Raw genomic sequence first — 12034 nt, forward strand, 5'->3', positions numbered from 1 at the left:
CCAGTGTCTGTTGTTTCCTTCTTTGTGTTCGTAAGTTCTTATCATTTAGCTCCCACTTATAAGTGAGAGTGTGCAGTATTTGCTTTTCTGTTCCTGAGTTAGTTTGCTAAGGATAATAGCCTCTAGCTCCATCCATGTTCCTGAAAAAGACATGATCTCATTCTTTTTTATGGCTGCATAGATGTCAAACTATCCCTGCAGACAACATGATTCTATATCCAGGAAACCACACAGTCTGGGACCCAAAGCTCCTCCAGCTGATAAACTACTTTAGCAAAGTTGCAGGATACAAAATCAATGTACAAAAATCACCAGCATTCCTATACACCAACAACAGCCAAACTGAAAGCCAAATTAAATTGCCACAAAAAGAATAAAGTACCTAGGAATACAGCTAATCAGGGAGGTGAAAGATCTCTACAATGAGAATTACAAAACCATGCTCAAGGAAATCAGAGAAGACACAAACAAATGGAAAAATATCCCAGGCTCATAGATAGGAAGGATCAATATCAAAATGGCTATGCTGCCCAAAGCAATTTACAGATTCAATGCTATTCCTATCAAACTACCAATAACATTCCTCACAAAACTAGAAAACACTATTTTAAAATTCATATGGAGCCAAAAAAGAGACTGAATAGCCAAGGCAATCCTAAGCAAAAGAACAAAGCTGGGGGCATGAAGCTACCCAACTTCAAATTATACTACAGGCAACATGTTGGTGAGGGCATAGAGATAAAAGACCCTTGTACACTCTTGTTAGGAATGAAATTTAATACAATTTTTGAAGTTAGACATTCTAATAGATTCATAGTAACATCTCATTGTGGTTTTAATTTGAATTTTTTTAAAGGACTAGTGATCATTGCACTTCAGCCTGATCGACAAGAACAAGACTCCGTCTCAAGGAAAAAAAGAAAAACAAAACAGTAATCCCATCATGAGGGCTCCACCCTCTGACCTAATTAACTCCCAATGGTCTCACCTCCCAATACCATCACACTGTGGCATCAACATACGAATTTTGGGTGAACACCAATATTCAGTTCATAACAAGCATGGTTAGTTTTGTAAGAAACTGCCAAAGTGTCCTTCAAAATGGTAACATTTTTCATTCGCACCAGCACTGAATGAGACTTCCCTTGAACTACATCTTTATCAGCATTTGATATTGTCAGTGTTCTGGATTTTGACCATTCTAATAGGTGCGTAGTGATATCTTGTGGTTGTTTTAATTTGCATTTCCCTTATGATATATAATGTGGAACTTCTTTTCATATGCTTATTTGCCACCTGTATCTCTCCTTTGGTAAGTCAACTGTTAAGGTCTTTGGCCCATTATGTAATCAAGTTGTTTATTTTCTTATTTTTGAGTTTTGAGAGTTCTTTGTAGATTTTGGATTACAGTCCTATATCAGATATGTCTTTTGCAAATATTTTCTTTTTTTCACAATTTATGAATTAAGTATATTTTGTCTATATACAAATGAGGACATTAACATGAATTACAACATAAATGCACACATATTTTCAGGTATGCTCATATTATGTTTCACATATTTTGTAATAACACAAGGCAGTAAAAAAAAGTTCAGATAATTTATTTCTTGGGTACTTTCTTTAGGTTAGTTAAAACCTAACTTCACAGTCTGTAACTGAGTCAGATACACAGAAAATAGCAGACCTGGGGAAAAAATGTTATTATTTTATTCAGTATAAGAACTTCAAAGTATGAACACATTATTTTCCAAACTAAATAAAAGTATTTGAAAAATTAATATAGGCTGTATAAGCTTATATGACTTAGTCTTAATCATAAGGACCTTAACTTTTTACTCTGTAGGTACATTATATAAAAAACTAAGAGTAAATTTCATGAGTTTTATAATTTTATTACATATTCTGTCTTAGAAAGGAACTAGATTTCCTTTCCTTTTTTATCCAATATAAGAGCAGAAACTAATCAGTTTTCTTGAGTGTTAAAGTAATAATTAGGGTCTATTTTAGGTATGGATTTTCTAGACATTTGCACATTTTTTATTGTTCTTAGTTATTTTATAGTAGAAATAACTATTATTATGCATGAGAAAGAGAGTGTTTTTCACTCAAGTGTCTCATTCTACAACTGCAGTTAATTTTACAAGGAAATAATTTGTCGTTTTCTAAAATGACCCTTTAAATGCTGCTGGCAAATATTTTCTCCCAGTCTGTGTCTTGTCTTGTCATTCTCTTGACAGCTTATTTCACAGAAGACAACATTTTAATTTTATTAAGTCCAGCTTATTAGTTATGTCTTTCATGGATCATTCCTTTGGCTTTCGTCTTGTATCTAAAAAGTCATTGCCAAACTCAAGGTTGTCTAGAATTTTTCCTATGTTATCTGCCAGAAGTTTTATATTTTTGTTTTGTTTCACATTTAGGACTATGATTCATTTTGAGTTAATTATTGTAAAGAGTGTAAGCTCTTTGCATGGATTCCTTTTTTTTTTTTTTTTTTGGCATGTGGGTGTCCAGTTCTTCCAGCACCACTTGTTGAAAACACTGCCTTTTCTCCACCGTATTCCCTTTATTCCTTTGTCAAAGATCAGTTGACTATATGCATGTGGGTCAATTTTTGGACTCTCAGTTCTAGTCTATTGACCTATTTGTCTATTCTTTCATCAATACTGTTATTTTCTGATTACTGTAGCTTTATAGTAAATCCATACCAGGCAGTGTCGGCCTTCCAACTTTATTATTCTTCCTCAATATTGTTTTGGCTCTTCCGGGTCTTTTACCGCTCCATAAAAACTTTGGAATTAGTTTGTCAATATTCACAAATTAGCTTGCTGGGAATTGTTTGCAATTATATTAAATCTATGGGTCAATTTGAGAAGAACTAATATCTTGACAATATTGAGTCTTCCTATCCATAAGCATGGAATTTCTCTCCATTTATTTAATTCTTCTTTGGTTTCTTTCATCAGAGTTTTGTTTTCTTCAAATATATCATATACATATTTTGTTAGATTTGTACATATTTCTTTTTTAGGTGTAAATGTAATAAAATTGTGTTTTTAATTGCCATTCCACTTGAACATTGCTGATCTATAGAAAAGAAATTGATTTTGTATATTAGCCTTTAGTCACTTAGTTCTTGGAGTTGTTTTTTATTCTTTCAGATTTTCTGCATAGATAAGTATGTCATTTGTGAGTGCAGACAATTTTATTTCTTCATTCTCAATCTGTATACATTTTGTTTCCTTTTATTGTCTTATTGCATGCGTTGACCAGGATTTTTGGTATGATGTTAAAAAGCAGTGGTGAGAGGGGACTTCCTTGTCTCATACCTAATCTTCATGAGAAAGCTTCCATTTTCTCACCATTGAATATGATGTTACTTGTAGGTTTTGGTAGATATTCTTTTCAAATCTAGGGAATCTTTGTAGTAAATCCATATCAGGCAATGTCAGTCTTCCAACTTTATTCTTCTTCTTCAATATTGTGTTGGCTCTTGTGGATCTTTTACCTCCGCATAAAACGTATGGTTCCCTTCTATTCCTAGTTTACTGAGAGTTTTTTAAAATCATGAATAGGTGTTGAATTTTGTCAGTTTTTATTCTGCATCTATTTGTATGATGATGTAATGTTTTTTAAGCCTGCAGATGTGATAGATTGGATTCGCTGATTTTTAAATGTTGAGCCAGCCTTGCATACTGGGATAAATCCTACTTGGTCATATTGTATAATTCTTTTTATACATAGCTGGATTCAGTTCGTTAATATTTTGTTGAGGATTTTTGCATCAATGTTCATAAGAGATATTGTTCTCCAGTTTTCTTATAATGCCTTTGTCTCTTTTTGTCTTTGTATTTGGGTAATGCTAGCCTTATAGAATGAGTTAAGAGGAGTCCCTGTGCTTGTATCTTCTGAAAGCAAATTGTAGAGAATTGGTATATTTTCTTCCTTAAATGTTTGGTAGTATTCACCAGCAAACCCAGCTAGGCATGGTGCTTTCTGTTTTAAAAGATCATTGATTACTGATTCAATTTATTAATAGATATAGGCCTATTCATATTTTATTTCTTCTTCTGTGAGTTTTAGCAGATTCTGTCTTTTAAGAAATTCATTGATCTAGGTTATCAAATATGTGGGCATAGAGTTGCTTATGATAGTATTCCTTGACTATCCTTTTAATGTCCCTGTCTTCCTTTTCATCCCTGGTATTAGCAGTTTTTGTCCTCTCTTTTTTTTTCTTAATTAGCCTGGCTAAACACTTAGCAAAATTATTGATATTTTTAAAGACTGGCTTTTGGTTTTATTCTAGTTTTATTTTGATTTGCTATTTTCAATTTCATTGATTTCTGCTCAAATTTTAATTATTTGTTTTCCTCTGCTGAGTTTGAATTTAATTTGCTCTTTTCCTAATTTTCTAGGGTGGAGCCTAGATAATTGATTTGGAACCTTTCTTCTTTTCTAATGTATGCATTCCATGCTGTAAATTCCTCTTGAGCACTACTTTCACTGCATTTCACAAATTTTAACAAGTTGTGTTTTCATTTTCATTTAGTTAAATGTATTTTTAATTTCTTTCAAAATTTCTTCTTCGATCCATATGTGATTTAGGATCATGTTGTTTCATTTTCCCCATTTCACTTTTTCTTCCTGTCTCACTAGATTTTCATATCAAGTGCACATTGTTTATTGTTCCATTTTATCATTGCTATTAGCTTATCTTTATACCATTCACGTTTTTTAGTGGTTACTATATAGCTTACAATATACACTTTAATTAATTTGAATATAACTTAAATGATATGATATCCTTTCATGGGTAGCACATAACCTTCAAATAGTATACTACTACTTGCTGCCTTACATTTGTATGCTATTATTGTCATATATTTTACATTTACATTAAGCAATGAACACAAAGTACATTGCTATCATTTTGCATCAGACAATTATCTTGTAGTGTGCTAAACATTTTCAAAATAAATTTTATGCTAATCTTCAATTTTATCATTTCCAGGGTTCTGTGTGTGTGTGTGTGTGTGTGTGTGTTTACATATCCAACTTTCTGTCTGCTATAATATTTCTTTTGCATAGAGACCTGTCATTTAAAACTTCTTCTCATTTAGGTCTGCTGGAAATGTATTTATTCAGTTTTTGTTTGTTTGTAGATGAATTTATTTCCCCTTTGTTTTCAAAAATGTTTTTTTTTTCTACATACAGAACTATTAGGTGATAGATTTCTTCTTCCTGCCTCAGGGTTTGAAAAATGTAACTCTATTGTCCTCTGGCCAGCATAGTTTCTAACAAGAAGTCAGCTTTGATTTGAATGTTTGTTCTTCTAGATATGATGTGTCTTTTTTTCTCAGCCTGCATTCAGAGTATCCACTTTATTTTTTGATTTTTGGCAGTTTGACTGTTATGTATCTAGGTGTTGGTTTATTTGTTTTTAGTTTTAATTTTTGAGCTTCTTGAAGTTGTGCTTCAATTTCTTTACTCATTTTTCTTAGCCATTATCTCTTTAAATATTAAAAAAAATTTTTTCTAGGACTTTTCAGTTGCTTCCATGTTAGATTGTTTGATGTTGTCACAAAGTCCTCACCTGCTCTCTTCTCTTTCTATTTTTGTTGTTTTTTTCTCTTTGTGCTTCTGTTTTGCCAATTTTTATTAATGCATCTTTAGACTCATTGGTTGTTTCTCAGCTCTGTTGAGTCTCATAAGCATTCTTCATTTCTGTTACTGTGTTCTTCATGTATAGCATTTTCATTTGATTCTTTTGAATAGTGTTTAATTATTTGCTGAAATTCCTCCTGCCTTTATGCAGAGTGTTTGTCTTTTCCACTAGATCCTTCAATTTATTAATGAGAGTTATTTTAAACCTCTGTGTATAGTTCCTTTTTAAAAGTCTGTGTCTGATTCTGTTTCTGACCATTGCTTTTTCCAGTAACAGTGTTTTGTTTTGTTTTTCCATTTCTCAGATATTTATTTTGGTTGAAACTGCAACATTGTGTGTGTAGGACAGTAGACTCTGAGACAGATAGTATAATGTTTTGCAATGGGCATGTCTTTTCTGTTTATTCTGTAGTGCTGTGTGTGTGGGGTGTGGGCATCAATGCAGTCATGAGTTAAGCAGGGTTTGAGTTTTGTTGCATGGTTATCCTCAGTGAGTGCACCAACAAATCTAAATTTTTGTAACAAATTTTACCTAGGGTGGGATATTCAATTATCAAGAGATTTTCCAACATTGCTGTTCCACCCTCAGTTTTAAGCTCTGCCTATGAGACTACATATCAGAGAGTATGTCCTTCCACACGCTGCCTCTCTCCCCATAATACACTTCTGTTATTTGTTCTTTGATTTTTACTAGCCTGGTGATGGAAGGGGAGGGTTTATTCTCCATTTTTCTCATTCTATCTGAATCTTAGAAACAACTTTTGTCCTTGTGCGATAGAGTTAAGGCTTTCTCAGTGATCTTGTCTCACCTTCAGCCTTAGGAGACAGCTCATGCTCTGAACCTAGAATGGTTTTCTGCCCCACAGAAACTCCAGGGCTAGCAACTTTTTTCAGTTTTCTTCCCTCAGCAATGAGTCTTCATCTTTCTCTAGGAAAGAACAGAGTTTTATGCTCTTTCTCCAGTGGCTCAGTGTTTTGTTCACCAAGGAAGGCAGACTTGGTAGGAGGGAGGGTGTTTTCTGCCTCCTATAGTAGATGTTGCTGTCTTTCCCTAGACCTGCATGATGAAGGAAGCTTTTTCTAGTTTTCCACCCTCCTCCAAACATTCTTGTTAAGACTGTTTAAAGTCTGAGGAGAAAATCTTGAGTATAAGTATGAACTCCTGTTCTATTTGTGGTTCCTCCCTCTCTATACTCATAGTACTCCTCACTTAGCCTTTAGCATTTTAGCAAAGCAGTTCTTCCTGGTTTGTATGTTGGCCTCACTTTTCTCCCATGCTCTGGCCTAGATAAGGCAGAGCTCATTTCCTGTGTCTCTTTGGAGGTATCTATCTTTCCTGAGTTTTCATGCTTGTAGGTTTCCCTGCAACTTTAGCTCTCTAATGAGTTCAGAAATAGTTATGATTTTGTAGATTATCTGGCTTCTTCCTATTTAGAATGGAAGCAATGTTCTTTCTAGCTTTCTATAATCCATATAGACTCTAGACTAGAAGAAACTCAGTTATTTTTAAGGTCTGTTTTAACAGATTAAGCATAAGTGGGTAAATGTGTGCTAATTTTCAGCTAAATTCTTACAGCCATAGAATTTTTCCAGTATGACTCAAAGAAAATGTACTATCAACCATTTCAATTCTATGTGGGTATTTAGAAACTGGGGAGAAGGATGAGAAGAGTATTTACTTTTTCTCTTTATTGCCTGGAATATTACAGAACCTTTGTCAAAGTCATCCAGTGCTATAATATCAGAAGCTATGATAGTCTGATGGAATGAAGTAGTAATGTTACAGTGGGTAAGTATAGAAGATTTAGTAACTAAGTAAAGGATATCAGGGAAATAGATGAGTTGGCACGTGGATGATAGAATTCATCAACACGCAGGGGAGTAGTTAAGCAAAAGCATGAGTGAGTTTTGAGGTGATGATAGTTGTACAATGAGTGGACAGGTAGATGGTGGTGCTGAGGAATTCCCAGGCATTTGACTGGGTAGCTGAATGATTAATGTATTAATAATTCACTTAAAAGGTGCTTGAAGGCCAGGCACAGTGGCTCACACCTGTAATCCCAGCACTTTGGGAGACCTAGGCAGGTGGATTGCTGAGCTTAGGAGTTCAAAACAAGCCTGGGAAACATGGCAAAACACCATCTGTATGAAAAATACAAAAATTGGCTGGATTTGGTGGTGCATGCCTGTAGTTCTAGCTATTTGGGAGGCTGAGGTGGGAGAATCACCTGAGCCTGGGAGATTGAGGCTGTGGTGAGCTGTGATCACACCACTGTACTCCAGCCTGGGCGACAGAGTGAGACTCTGTCTAAAAAAAAAAAAAAAAAAAAAAAAAAAAAAAAAAAAAAAAACACTCATTTAAACAAACCCAGTAAAAAAAAGGGGGGGGGGTGTGCTTGAGGCATAAACAATATGTCAAAATGGTAACATGACCCTGTTCTCTCAAAATTGCATCAAACCTCTTCCTAGGTATTAAAAATTTAAAGAGATATATAAAGTTAACCATTCCATGTTAAGGATTGTATTAGGCTGTTCTCGCATTGCTACAAAGAAACACCTGAGAGAGGGTAATTTATAGAGAAAATAGGTTTAATTGGCTCATGGTTCTGCAGGCTGTGCAAGCATGGCACCAGCATCTATTCAGCTTCCGGGGAATCCCCAGGGAGCTTTTACTCATGGTAGAAGGCAAAGTGGGAGAAGGCACATCGCATGGAAAAAGGAGAAGCAAGAGAGAGAGATTGCGGGTGGGGAGGTGCCCACAGTTTTTTTTTTTTTTTTTTTTTTTTTTTTTGGAGAGACGGAGTCTCGCTCTGTCGCCCAGGCTAGAGTGCAGTGGCGCGATCTCAGCTCACTGCAACCTCCGCCTCCCAGGTTCAAGCAATTCTCCGGCCTCAGCCTCCCGAGTAGCTGGGATTACAGGTGCACGCTGCCACGCCCAGCTAATTCCTTTTGTATTTTAGCAGAGACAGGGTTTCACCGTGTTGCCCAGTCTGGTCCCGAACTCCTGAGGTCAGGCAATCTGCCCGCCTCCGCCTGGCCTCCCAAAGTGCTAGGATTACAGGCGTGAGCCACTGCGCCCGGCCCCCACACTTTTATCTTATTTTATTTATATTTATTTATTTTTTTGAGACGGAGTCTCTCTCTGTTGCCCAGGCTGGAGTGCAGGGGCGCGATCTCAGCTCACTGCAAGCTCCACCTCCCGTGTTCACGCCATTCTCCTGCCTCAGCCTCTGAGTAGCTGAGACTACAGGCGCCCGCCACCACGCCCGGCTAATTTTTTGTATTTTTAGTAGAGACGAGGTTTCACTGTGTTATCCAGGATGGTCTGGATCTCCTGACCTCGTGTTCGCCCTGCCTCGGCCTCCCCAAAGTACTGGGATTATAGGCGTGAGCCACCATGCCCGGCCCGCCCCCACACTTTTAAATGACCAGATCCTGTGTGAACTCAGAGAGAGACCTCACTTAACACCAAGGGGGATGACTCAAGCCATTGATGAGGGATCCACTCGCATGATCCAAACGCCTCCCACAAGGCCTCACCTCCAAAATTAGGGATGACAAGTCAACATGAGAATTGGCGGGGACATACATTCAAACTATACCAAGGATTTTGGATAAACTTTTGCTTTCTTTTTTTTCACCCTGTAGATCGTAAGACTTTCTTTATGTAGGTCTTATTGATAGTCTTAGCTCTTAATTAAAATCGTAAAATAATGCGATGCTGTTAGTATTGGAACTTAACACCATGAAAATATACTTAGTTTTCTATCCACACTTGCAATGGTCAGGGAAACTCTTTGCACAAAACTCTGGGGGTTGAAGCACGATTCTCTTATCTATAGACAGAGGTAAGGGCATCCTAGTGCCAAATATAAAAATTGGCTTGGTTCACCAGGTATGGATGGAGACCCATAACTGCTCATTGGAATAGGGGCTTTGAGGGCTAAAACTCAAGTTCAAGCTACAGGAGAACATCTTAAATCTCACAAAGCTGGCTTCTGTGACTTTTTAGAGTGACCTAAGGCTTCAGTGGAGTTTTTGAGGGGAGAGGGATGGAGGAGCGCAGCTTTCCATAGGGACAGGAAAGGCCGCATGGAGGCTCTGCTCTGGAGAACTGGGAGTGGTGACAATTAGCACTCTAATGCATGAAGCTCCTGAGGGAACTCTCTCAGCCCTTCTGTGCAAAGTCAGCCACTAACACACTTCCGTAGGTCTGCGGATCAGCCAATTTGAGGGCGTCTATGAACTTCCTCCCAGTAGTTTTTCTCTCAATCTAAACTAGACTCAGGTGATTTCTGAGTCCCTGAGTCCGAGGAGTCTGGGATCCTTAAACTCCATCATCCATCATTTTGTTGGAGGAGAGCATTCTTTACCAAACAACTTAAACGTTTACTGAAATAGGTAAGTCCACTTTTTCAGGCTCTGATGAATATTTTAGACCTCTTAATAGAAATTTCAACAGAGGGTGAGTGTCAAGAGAAGTTTATAGAGAGGTAGAAGTCATTCTTACGTGCAATTTTAGGAAGTTTGGATCAGAAATATGAACCACGAATGATGAAATCGTCTCACCCTAAGTATTGAAACAAATGTAATAAAATAATTTTGTTTTCCAGAAGCTGGAGAACTAACTACATTTTCATTTTATGGGTTTCTCAATTTCAATCTTTATTACTAGTAGAAAAGAAGAGAGAGTGAAAACAGAGGTTGGGGAAGAAAATAATTATTAATTTTTAAATAGAGATACCATGGATGAATTCTACATTATTTTTGGGAAAGACACTTAGAGGAGAAACTCATAGCTATAAAACTTTTACTTAGATGTTGATTGATATTCATGAACATGTGGCAGGAATATATTACCTTTCCAAATATGTATATTATATTTCCAGATAAATTGTCAATTGTTTTAATGTCTTTTCTCTCAATTATTTCCCTAAGAGTATTTTGATTTTAATTTTCCTTTCTATGATGGAAATTTTAAATGTAAGATGATGAAATAAATTGATAGACGTCTACAGCTCTCAGAATATGAACTGGTACTACAGTTGATGCTCCTGACTCAGGCTTCGTTAATCTAGAGTGTGTTGTAGAGTTGAGACTGTTGATAGTCACTGTTGAGACTATCCAGACTAAGGAAATTATGTGCAAAAGAATACCCTAGACTTAGATATAGAAGAGAGGAGATATAAAGAAGATGAGCATTTACAGAATGAAACCATGATAAAACATATCGGCAAAGGCGAATTTTAGGATTGCACCATATTTGAGACACTGGGTCTAATAATTGGACTCAGATTATATGAAAAGTCAACCAAATCAAGACAGGAAATAGACAACAAGGTCTCAAAGAAGAAAGACTAATTGTCTTCTCAGGATATCTAAAACCATCTTTGAGATCTCACCCACCCAGTGGCACTTGGGTTCTGGGTGTCCAAATGTTAGGATGATGGAAATACTTCTGCCCATGATGGATGCATTCAGCGTATACAACCAAGTGCTCAACTGCAGGTCAGATGCACCTTCCTCTAAATGAAATGAACATTTCTAATGACAGCCCAAGTCTGTAAAGGAAGGTGTCTGGTTTATTTAGAGCAGCATGAAAGAAAAACGTATGTTTTCTTGTGGGACTTAACCTTCATGTGCTCTATTGAATACAGAGTATTCAGAGCTCTATTTGCCTCAGCTAAGATTGTAGAGGACTCCAATAAGAAGGGCAAATAGGATTAAAACTCAGTGGAGTATTAGAATCATGGTGTACTCATTTTCTGGAGAGAAAGTTTTTGGCTTTTTAGTCCTTAGCTTTAGGGAATTATCACTATAATGAATAAGAGAATATTGGTAATATGCCCCGAAGCCTCAGTATGTCTCAGAATAAATTTACAAGGCTCTTACAAGGTTTTATTTAACCATGCACTCTTTGAATTGATGTAAATATTGGAAAGGATTATATTCAGAAATATATTTTTGGAATGTGAGACATTGAGGAATGCTTTTCTGGCGTGCATACCTCCTGAGTCTTTCCAAGTCAACACTTCCCTCTTCCTAATATGGAGGAAAAGGGAGAAGTTAATGTTTTAAGCCAGCCAGTCAATAGAGGTAGAAAATTATGTTAGATACTTTAAAATGTATAATACACTGACTGGGGTAGGATAGCAAATCATGGAACTCAATGTTGCGAATGGAAAATATACCTAGGTGTCAAGCCCTGGACATTTGATTCCTTGCAAGAAAAAATTGAATATATTTCAGTCTTGGTCCACAGAGTAGCAATGGAATTTAAATGCAATTAAAAATAGTAAAACAAAAATGTGAACAGCAGCACGTGAAGAAATTTCCAGAGCCCCACAAATTATGATCCTGTCTGCGT

The sequence above is a fragment of the Pan paniscus genome, chromosome 6 (assembly GCF_029289425.2).
Source record: "Pan paniscus chromosome 6, NHGRI_mPanPan1-v2.0_pri, whole genome shotgun sequence".
Taxonomy (NCBI): Eukaryota; Metazoa; Chordata; class Mammalia; order Primates; family Hominidae; genus Pan; species Pan paniscus.